This window comes from Trichosurus vulpecula, chromosome 2, assembly GCF_011100635.1.
Source record: "Trichosurus vulpecula isolate mTriVul1 chromosome 2, mTriVul1.pri, whole genome shotgun sequence".
NCBI lineage: Eukaryota > Metazoa > Chordata > Mammalia > Diprotodontia > Phalangeridae > Trichosurus > Trichosurus vulpecula.
The window spans coordinates 14,219,879-14,228,575 of NC_050574.1; positions in this window are offsets into that span (position 1 = coordinate 14,219,879).

Here is an 8,697-nt window from a genome sequence, read left to right on the forward strand (position 1 = left end):
CCAGAATTGTTTTACTAAAACATTTAGGAATTTGATATGAATCTGATTCACTTTAATGACCTTTTAGAGCCAAGGAACAAAAAGATGGAAGGTATTGACTTAAAATAACTTTCTTGCTTATGACTGGGTTATTCTTAATTTGGAGACTGCCTATAAAGTATTATCTCTTGAGATGTAAATTAATTTCCTCTGGATTGGATAGTTCCAAGTTAAATTAATTGTATTGCCTTGGGATAGAATCATAGCATCGATCAGTCAATCTGAACTAGTGACTTCGCTGACTGCAGCCTGGATCACAGAATCTCAGAATTTAAAGGGATCTTAGACACAAACTGATCTAAGTCACACTTGTCCATGAATCCTCACTACATCATACAACATAGATATTTTTAGAAATCATTTTATTTATTTTTACTTTTTTATTCTTTTTTAAAAGTTCCAAATTATGCCTCTCTCCCTTTCCCCTAACTAATGAGAAGGCAAGAAAAACAAAACTTATTACAAATATGTGTAGTTATAGAAAATAAAATTTCGTATTAGCCATGATAAAAAAAAGCCCAAAAAGAGAAAAAATGCTTCAGTCTGTACTCTTGACTCCATCAGTTCTCTATCAAGTTGGAGAGCATGTTTTATCATGAGTCTTGGAACAGTGGTCGGTGATTGTGTACAGCATAGATTTTTTTTGAAAGGTCTTTACTAAGTGGTCATCCAGCCTTTTCTTGCATTCCTCCTATGAGGAAAACCTACTAGTTCCTGAGGCAGTGCATCCCACTTTTGGATAGCTCTAATTGTTAGGAAGTTTTCCTTTATTTCAAGTCTAAATTTGCCTTTTTGTAACTTCTATCCAGTGTTACTAATTCTATCCTTGAGCACCAAGAAGGCTTCCCTCTTCCAAATACTAGTCCTCTGCATACTTGAAGACAGCCATGATTTCCCCACTAAATCTTTTTCTCTTTGCTAATCATTCTCAGTTCCTTTAGGAGATCCTCATATGGTATGATCTTGAAGCCCTTCACTATCTTGGCTGCCTTTTTCTGTATACTTTCCAGTTTATCAACCTCCTTCCTAAAATGTGGCACCTAGAATTGAACATGAAACTTTAGGTGTGGTCTGATCAGGGTAGAGTACAGTGGAACTATCACCTCCGTTGATTTCAGTTCTAGAATTATCATTATTTTTGTTTAGTTCCCACTTTCAGAGTTAATGAATTTTTTTAAAGATGGGTGTAATTGGTGGTATAATAAACATCCACAGCTTTATCTTCTAGTTTAAAAACTGGAAGAGGAACTATTTTACTGAACATTGGGAAATTCATTCTACGAAGAAATCCTTTAAATATAATCAACAAAGGAGGAACCAGACTTAGGAGTCTTCATTAATTATCAGAGAATTCTTCATCAAAAGAAATCTCTAAAGATGTAGTGAATGAGGAGAGACCTTTATCAGCACATCCTAAATTTAGATTTTCCTCTTTAAGTTAAATTTTATTTTTCCAATTATCAAACATTTATTTTGTTGTCTCTTACTACCTCCCCTCATGGGAAAACAGAGAAAAATAAAACCCTTGCAATAAATAAGTATAGCAAAGCAAACAAATCCCGATGTTGGCCATCTCCAAAAATATGTCATCCTGTATATTAAACCATCACCTCTCTGTCAGATGGGCAGTATTCCTCCTCATCAGTCCTCTGGAATCATGAATGATAATTATGTGAATCAGAGTTTGTTAAGTCTTCAAGAATTTAAAAAAAATTATTTTATGTTGCTTTCAGTTACAGATTCTTTCCTTCTTTCCAAGTGTTGAGAAGGTAACAAAAGCAAAATCTACTACAAATATGTATAACCATGCAAAACAAATTACTGCATTAGTCATGTCAAAAAAAGAAGAAAGAAGAAATATGCTTTAACCTTCACTCTGAGCTCATCAGTTCTCCATCTGGAAATAGATAGTATTTTTCATCATAAACCCTTTGGAATTGTAGTTGGCCATTGTATTGATCAGTTGTTCGTCCTTTATTTTGGCGAGGACCGATGACATCATGGTTGATTAATTGTGAAAGAATGATTAATTGAGGTACAATGTCTTCCTGAATAGAGGGAACACAGTTCAAGTGTAAAACTCAGAAGAGGTTTTAGGGGTTTATTGGGTGAATACAGCACACATGCACATGAGGAACAGAAGACTTGGGCTGTCTGCTCCAAAGACTGGGAATTTGGGGAATGGTTTATATGGTTTTACAACAAAGGAAGGCAGGAAAATAGGAGGAATGCAGATTACCCAGACCCAGGATGTTTGTGCAAGCTCTGCCTGTTTGGGACTGGTATGAACCAGTTTGAGCCAGCCCTGTGGTTGCTGGCACAGCAGATATGTTCTGGGATCACCCAGTGGACACTGCAAAGGATCATTGGTAGGTCAAACTGGTTTGATTCTCAGGTTATTTCAGCCTCTCCTGGATAATAAGGGAGCTCAAGCAAATCAAGGTGATTAGTAAACTCATTATTCATTCCATTTCTACATGGGTGATGTCTTGAATTGCATGTGAATTGGATTTAAATGAGGCAGAGTTGTACAAAGTTGTCAGCCTCACTCTCTTCCAGAGTCATCTAAGTCGAGTGGCAAGGCAAAAGTCAAGACAGCTGATGATGGCCTGGCATCTTCAATGCCTGATCAAGCTCTAAGTGCTCCACAGTGCTTGCTTTAGCTGCTTTCATGGTTGTAGGAACAAATTGTTCTCATCTGCCCATTTCACTGGGGAAAGTCTTCACATGCTTGGGGTACACATCCCCCTAACTCACCAACAGGTTTGAGGCCTATCAGTCACCCTCAACCCGGTTTAGCTTGTCTCTTGAGAAGGTTTACCAGGATGTGGCTACTGTGCTTTGTACAGCTTCTTGGAGTCACAGGTGAGAGCTAGGTGACAAGTGGATAGCAAAGGTGGAAGAGCGGCCCTGAGAAGGGCTCAGCAGACCTCCCACCAGCAGTGCTAGTCCTGCCTGAACAAAGTTGATCATCTTTACGGTATTGTTATTATTGTATAAATTATTCTACTGGGTCTGCTGACTTCATTTTGCATCCACACATAGAAGTCTTTGCAGGTTTTTCCAAAGCCATCCCTTTCATCACTTCTTACAGTACAATACTTTCACTACCTTCATATACTACATCTTGTTCAGTCATCCTCCTACTGATAGGCACTCCCTCAGTTTCCAATTCTTTACCACCACCAAAAGAGCTACTATAAATATTTTTGTACATATCAGTCCTTTTCCTCTTTTTTCCCCATCTCTTTGAGGTATAGACTTTGTAGTGGTATCACAGTTTAGTAGCTTTTTGAGGCACAATTTTAAGCTTCTTTCTAGAATGGTTGGACCAGTTCACAACTCCACCAATTTGTTGGTTTTTATAATAATGGTACTATGGTATAAATTGTTCTGCTTCTGCTCACTTCATTCTGCATCAATTTATGTAAAACTTCTCAGGTTTCTCTGAGACTGTTTCCTCGTTTTTTTCCATCTCAATAGTATTTGGTTACATTCATGTACCATAATGTGTTCAGCCATTCCTCAACTGATGGACACCACCTTTGTTTCTAATTTTTTATTATTCAAAAAAAGAGGCTATAATTATTGAACATACAGAATTTTTTCCACTTTCTTTCATCTCTTTAGGATATGGGGTAGGAGCACAGCACATTCTTAAATAATTATAACATAGTTCATACCATTGTCTGCCCTGCCCCGCCCCCCAAGCCTCACCCAATTACAAACCTGATATCTACTACTATTCTACTCTGAGTCAGTCCTCTCCTTTATCATCATCATCTTGGAGCTGATGAGAGTGATGTCTCAGACCCTTCCTCCTCTTCTCTACTCAAGGAGCTGGGTCTGAAGTTCTGTTCTAGTTCCTATCCCCTACTCTTTCTTGATTCACTACAATGATGTCCTAACCCTCCACTATCACCAACTCTGGCCTGATACTACTGCCACACATGGAGACATTACCCACTCCAACCAATTTACCATTCCATGTAAGAAAAGCAGTGCACAAGGAGCAGAACAGCTCTCCAAAACAATCAATGCCCAGACCGTAAGTTCCTTGCCTTCAAGACAAGAGTTTCAGACACCAGGCTTTCTGCCACCAGGACCTCTTCAGGAAAAGAGCTTATAATATGATGCCCATTCAAAAGCCAAGCATACTCCAGATTATCTTCTGGCCATGCATCCTACCCTGCCATCTTGGAACAAGGTAAAAGAACAAGCATTAAACAGGAGAGCACCAGGTGTCTACAAACCAGTACACCTTCTCTGGTTTTTGAGAGAAATCCTGTGCCACCACTCTATCATCATAAGGCTATTAAGTGCAGTATCCTCAGCCAAATGGTGCTGCTTCCTTGTCTTTGACTAGCAGATTCCTACATCTTCCCCTCCCTAGTCTTGTAATTCAGACATCTGCTTCCTGGATAGAAATCCTCTTACCCTGCTGCTGTTTCCTGCATTTACATTCCTATCCACCTCAGACCTGTGCCTCCCAAGTTTTTAGGTTCACTAGGCTCTCCCTTTCCCTTGTGCCCTCTTGCAGTCCTGTTTTATTGTTCACAGACTTCTTTTTGTCTTAGACCTTTCTGTTGTATATTCTTTCCATCATCTTACACTCACGGAAACCTTACTTGTTTAGAAGATAATGCATTCCTGGCCATTTTCTCCACAACTGTTCTTACCTTCTTTAATGATTCTGATATAGGACCAAGAAGTGAAGGCACAGAGATAGGCATAATCTTTGCTTCACTTTCAATTCTCGAGCCTTCTACCACTTCTACCACTATCACTCAGCACCCTATTCTGCTCTGAGGTTCTTCTCATTCACCTGTATCATTCTATTTAGATTCTTATCATTCGCCCATCTCAGGCTTTTTTTCTTTGTCATATTCTTCTGGGTCATCAATGATCCTTATGTTTCTCTCTGCATCCTATCTTCCAGATTGCTTTGGTTTGTAAAGTTGCTCATGTGTTCTTTGGGCTTTGTTTTTTACTACTCTTCTGCCAGATTTGCCTCCACTTTAATATTTTTGTATTTCAAATCTGTTCATCTCTTGCTTCTTTAGAGAAACTCTCCATTGTGGGTAAAATTTGGCCTAATCTGCTAATTCAGTTTTTTATTTCTGAATTTAAAGCTTTAAAATGTGAAATATTTATCTTTAAAAATAAATTCAATTTTATTTTCAGACCCAAATTCTCTCCCTTCCCCACACACTGAGGTGTTATTTGTGAGAATAAACCTTAAATCTGAAATAATAGTTTTCAAAAGAAATTATTCAGGGGAAAGAGAGAGAGAGAGAGAGAGAGACAGAGAGAGAGAGAGAGAGAGAGAGACAGAGAGAGAGCACCAGAAAGAAGGGTGGCTTCCTCTTCAAGTCTCCCTTATAGAGTTCAGACAAGGGTGTAAGGGCATTTGCCTGATTGACCTTAGGTAGGCAGCAGGTAGTCTCTAGTAGAAGGGCAATTTTAAATGTATACCAGCAGGTGAGTCAATGTATTTGGGGAATATTAGCTATGTTCAAGAAAAAAAAAGAAATAAAAGAAAATATGCTTCATTCTTCATTCTTCATCAGTTCTCTTCCTGCAGATGGATAGCATTTTTTTAAATCATAAATACTTTGACACTGTGGTTGGTCATTGTGTTGATCAGTTACTAAAGTCTTTCAAAATTAATTAATTATATTAATTATCTTCACAATATTGTTGTTGCTGTATAAATTGCCCTCTTAGCTATGTTCACTTCATCCTGTATCAATTCATTCAAGTCTTCCCAGACTTTTCTGAAACCATACTCCATTACTTCTTACACCACAACAGTATTCTATCACATTCATATAGCATAACTTTAATCAGCCATTTCCCAATTAATGGTTATGTCTTCAGATTCCAATTCTTTGCCACTACAATAAGAGCTGCAATAAATATTTTTGTTTATATGTGTCCTTTTCCTCATTCTTTGGAAGTATAGACATAGTAGTAGTATCTCTGGGTCAAAGGGTATGCACAGTTTAGTACTTTTTGGGACATAGTTCCAAATTGTTTCCCAGAATGGATGGACTACTTTATAGTTCCACCAATAGTATATTGGTGTTCTTTTTACAATCTCATCCAATATATGTCATTTCCTTTTTTGTGATCTTAGATAATTTGATGGGCATAATGTGGTACCTCAGAGTTGTTTTAATATGCATTTCTCTGATTATTAGTGGTTTAGGACATTTTAAAAAATATGGCTAGTGATAACTTCGACTTATTTTTCAGAAAAACTACCTATTTATATCCTTTGATGATTTGTCATTTGGGGAGTGGCTTCTGTTTTTGTACATTTGACTCAGTTTCCTGCAATATTTTAGAAGTGAAACCTTTATCAGAGAAACTTGCTGCACAAGATTTTTTTCCAGCTTCCTGCTTTTCTCCTAATTTTAGATATATTGGTTTTGTTTGTTGTGAAACAGTGGTGTTAATGTGATTAGAGATCTTCCCCTACCCATTCAATAGGCCTCAGGTGGAGCTAGTTAAGGGAAGCTTGGTTAGGGGAGGCTTGTTTGTAGGAAGGCTCATATCCTTTTGCTGATTAGGTGTGAAGCCCTGGAGCCCTAAGAAGTGGTGTATATACCCTGAGGGTAGCCATTAAGCTCAGTATTCAGCCCAAGGAGAAAAGAGACCGGGAGACAGAGAGAGAACTGCAATGGCTGAGAAAGAGGACTGCAGAGACACAGAGACAGGAAGAGGGAGATCTGGAAGGGCTCTGAGAACTGTAAGGGCTTTCAGAACTTCAAGCTCTCAAAACTGAAGGAGGAGAGGACACAGGCAAGCAGATAGTTAGGATTCATGAGTGACTGTTTACGGGAAGGCCCCAGAAAAGGGGAAGACTACCAGATGGCTTGACTCCTTGCTTTGATGTTGTGTTTTAATTTCCTTGCTGTTACATTGAAGTGGACTCATTGGTTTTGGGATACAATTGTTGCTATGTCGAATTGGAATTGTTGGTTTTGGGATTTGATCCTCTGGTGTCTGAATAAATGTTTTACATCTTCTGCCTTCCATATAGAGAGTCTCTTATATTTTGTGATTCCAAACTATACAAGCATATTCATGGTCACCATTGATATCGTGAATTTTGCCTTATTGATACAGAAACTTTTAAATCTTATGGAATCAAATAATCCATTTTTGCTCCTATTTCTCATTTTCTGACCTAAATTTATTCTTGATTTTTTAAATGTATTTAATTTTTCTTTTGAACCATTTTGGAATTTCTTGTTATTCCATGCTCCCTTGGGAGTCTGTAGGATTCTGTATTTCATAAGGCATTGGTTCACTTTCTTTTTTCTTGTAATATTTAAGAGACTTTTGTAGTCTCTCCTTTTTTTTCTTTTTTTTTTAATTTTTATTTTTAGTTTACAACAGATGGTTCTACATAATTTTGAGTTCCAGATTTTCTCCCCTCCCTCCCTCCTCCCTCCCCAAGATGGCATGGAATCTCATATAACTACCATGTAAAACTTCATATTGAATTAATTTATACACTAGTCAAGTTGCGGAGAAGAATTATGACCAATGGAATGAATCATGAGAAAGAACAAACAGAACCAATTAAAAAAACCCAAAAACAAAAACAAAAGGGAAGAAAAAAAGGCGAGCATGAAGTGTGCCTCAATCTGCATTCAAACTTCATAGTTCTTTCTCTGGATGTAGATAGCATTCTCCATCGTTAGTCCTTTGGAGTTGTCCTTGCACCTTGTGTTGCTGAGAAGAGTGAAGTCTGTCAGGGTTGGTCCTCATGGAATCCATATATCTGTGGTTGTGTACAATGTTCTCCTGGCTCTGCTCCGCTCACTCAGCATTATGTCGTGTAGGTTTTTCCAGGTTGTTATGAAGTCCGTATCATCCCCATTTCTTATGGCACTATAGTTTTCCATTACCTTCATATACCACAGCTTGTTCAGCCATTCCCCAATTGATGGGCATCCCTTTGATTTACAATTCTTGGCTACCACAAAAAGAGCCACTATAAATATTTTTGTACATATGGGTCCTTTTCCTGCTTGTGTGATTTCTTTGGCATACAAACCTAGAAGTGGTATTGCTGGGTCAAAGGGTATGAATATTCCTGTGGCCCTTTGGGCATAGTTCCAAATTACTCTCCAAAATGGCTGGATCATCTCACAACTCCACCAGCAATGTAACAATGTTCCAATTTTCCCACATCCTCTCCAGGATTTATCATTTTCCTGTTTTGTTATTTTAGCCAATCAGACAGGATTGATGTGGTATCTAAGAGTTGTTTTGATTTGCATTTCTCTAATCAGTAGTGATTTAGAGCATTTTTTCATATACCTATAGATAGCTTTAATTTCTTCCTCTGAAAACTGTCTGTTCATATCCTTTGACCATTTCTCAGTTGTGGAATGGCTTGTATTCCTATATATTTGGCTCAGTTCCCTGTATATTTTAGAAATGAGGCCTTTATCAGAGATACTAGTTGTAAAGATTTTCTCCCAATTTTCTGCTTCCCTCCTAATTTTTATTGCATTGGTTTTTTTTTTTTGTACAAAACCCTTTCAACTTAACATAATCAAAATTATCCATTTTGCATTTTGTAATGCTCTCTGTCTCTTGTTGGGTCATGAATTCTTTTCTTTTCTATAAATCTGATAA